Source organism: Zingiber officinale, chromosome 11B, assembly GCF_018446385.1.
Source record: "Zingiber officinale cultivar Zhangliang chromosome 11B, Zo_v1.1, whole genome shotgun sequence".
Classification (NCBI taxonomy): Eukaryota; Viridiplantae; Streptophyta; class Magnoliopsida; order Zingiberales; family Zingiberaceae; genus Zingiber; species Zingiber officinale.
Window position 1 is genome coordinate 72,881,478 of NC_056007.1, and position 2,921 is coordinate 72,884,398.

The following is a 2,921-nucleotide window of genomic DNA, read 5'->3' on the forward strand; positions in this document are numbered from 1 at the left end:
ACTTTCCTTTTAACCATGTTCATGATTTAAAAAAAAGTTTAAAAATTAATAATTCTCTTTTATTAGTCTCTACAAAAGATTGAGAAAAGATTTGATATCTTTCCTTATTTGTAGATTAAAAGAGATTTTAATTTTAGAGATAACTTTCTTTTTATCCACATGTTTAAAAGAAAGATTTTAATTTATTAAATTTCCTTTTATAAACCAATCATGAAGGGATTAAATTATTGGAGAAATTTTATAAATTTCTGGAGACAAATTAGGAAGTTTTAATTAATTAAAACTCTCCTTGTTTGTAACTTTGGTGTGTAAATTGAGAAAAGGAAAATTGTTTTAATTAAATAAATTTTTCCTTTTCATGGCAAAAGAATTAAGGAAGTTTTTAATTAAATTTCCTTATTTGCCAAGACCAAGGATTATAAAGAGGGGTAGAGAAGGCTTCATGGTGAACAACCTCTATTATTTCTCTCCTCTTTTCCTTGGTGTTGTGGCCAACCTCTCTTCCTCTCTTCCTCTTGGTGGTGGCGAACCTTCTCTATTTGCTTGGAGCTCTTGTGGTGGCGGATACTACTTGGAGAAGAAGAAGAAGGAGAGAAAGCTTGTATCCTTGGAGCTTGGTTGGTGGAAAAGATCTTCATCTTTTGGAAGCTTTGTGCTTGGCGAAACTTGAAGAAAGGAGAAGAAGGTGCTTTGGTGGATTCTCATCTCGGAAGATCGTTGCCCACACAACGTCCGAGGTTAGAAGAGGAATACGGTAGAAGATCAAGAGGTCTTTCTAAAAGGTATAACTAGTATTTTTCTTTCCGCATCATACTAGTTATTTTGGAAATAATACCAAATACAAGAGGCTTACGATTCTAGTATTTCGAATATGTTTTCGAAGTTGTGTTCTTTTGTTTTATTTTCCTTGTGATTTGATTGTTCTTTTCGGTTAACCTAAAGTTATTTTAGGAAATTAAATATTAGATTTCTATAAAAGGTTTTGTCTAGTCGGTGGTGGTTGCTCCCATATCCAAGAAGGCCATGTGCCTCGCCACGTCAGTACTGGGAACCAATTATGGAAATTAATATTTAATGGAATTAATAACTTAAGGTGATTTGGGTCTAACGTGTTAAGTTCCGCAGGAGATCCAAGTCAAAACCTAAAAGAACAAATAGATTAAGTTTTGGATCAAACGTGTTAAGTTCCGCAGGCGATCCAAAATTTAATTTAAAAGAACACATGGTAGCTAGGAAAAGGTTCAGACCTTTGTACAAAATTTTTGTACAGTGGAACCTCTAGGCTTTCCGAGTAGCAACCAACAAAATGAGCACACCGCAATGACGGATCGAGCAGAGGAATCGTAGAGCTATGCCACAGATCTCATCTAAGGTTCTCTCCGCTCCCTCATTTGCTTTCCCCTTCGTCAACGCGGGCGAGGTCTTCTCCAGATGGGATGATGGTGGGCACCTACCCGTCGTTCGACCTATCCCATCGAATGAGAGGGTCAACATTGCTCCAGTGTCTTCGTGACCAGCGAAGGGGAGGTTGGTGCAACGCAGATGGCGCTGGTTGCCCCAGCTACGAGTGGGGAAAATAAAGTTATGCAGCTTCCAGGACGACGACAGTGTGGTTGGACGAAGAAGCAAGGGCTCCGTGTGTTGATCCTGATCGGGAGAGGAAGGGGCGATCTAGGAAGGGGAAGAGGGAGATGAGGCTGAGAGCAGCGGCGAGGAGGAAAGTGGTGGTGATGGCGCGATATAGGTTTAGGTTTGGAGGGAAGAGTGAATTGTTGTAAATTTTGGCTAAGTATTGGTGAAAAAAATTATATTATTTTATTTTGGTTCATAGACATCGGGTTTTAAAAACCGCTGTTAAAATCGGTGTCTATTAACAAAAAAAAAGGCGCTCATAGACATCGGCTAAAAAACCCGATGTCTATGACCGAAAATCTGCGCTCATAGACATCGGTTTTTGGAAAAACCGGTGTAAAATACTCAAAGACATCAGTTTTTGCTTAAAACCGTTGTTGTTCCACTGATGTCTATGAGGGTTTTTCTTGTAGTGATGGGGCGTTCATGACCACTTGATTGAATCTCTTGATGTAGGCCTGTAACGCTTCCTTGGGCCCTTGTTTAATTATGAATAGGTTCACATTCGTATTTTGATAATGGTGACTGCTAGCAAAATATTGAAGAAAAACCGCTCAGAAGTCCTTGAAGTTGCAGATAGAGTCGATTGGCAAGCGTTTGAACCACCTCTGCGCCAATCCAAAAAGCATGGTGAGAAACACTTGGCACTTGACTCTATTGGTGTATTGGTGGAGCATGACTATGTTGTCGAATTTGAGTAGGTGGTCCTCGGAATCAGTCGGCCATGTATACTCTCTTATCGTTAAAGGTCTAAAGTGAGGTGGTAATTGATCATCGAGGATTTATGGGAGAACTGCCTATTGATCCGCTCGAGAGAGTCATCGAGTCAGGGTGCTTTGTCTTTCTGCATATCCTGAATGGGCACGTTCTCGGAAGATGATCCTTGCATCCTTTTGGCTTGGCCATGCTCTTCCGAGGGCGTGTGGCATAATGCCTAATGGTACGGGATCAACACATTCGATGCTTGTTAGAAGGCATCGATCGGCTGATGGTTCGGCTTGCGGCCAGCAGGGTCTTCCGTTCGGGTCCTCTGGTCAACTCGCTAACCTATCACCGATATAGCTAAGTCATGCAGTGCTCGATAGTCGGCTACTATCTCCTATTGCTGCTACACCATCTTTGCAGCTCGGACATTTATTAGTATTTCTAACTCTTCTTAGGTTAACATCATGGTGGTGAGTCATCCAACGCCCTCTATGTTAGATGCAATCTTGAGGGTCTATGTGACCATGTGTTTTGATATTTGGGTAAAAAGTTTAATTTAGGTTTACCCTTGTATTTAATATGTG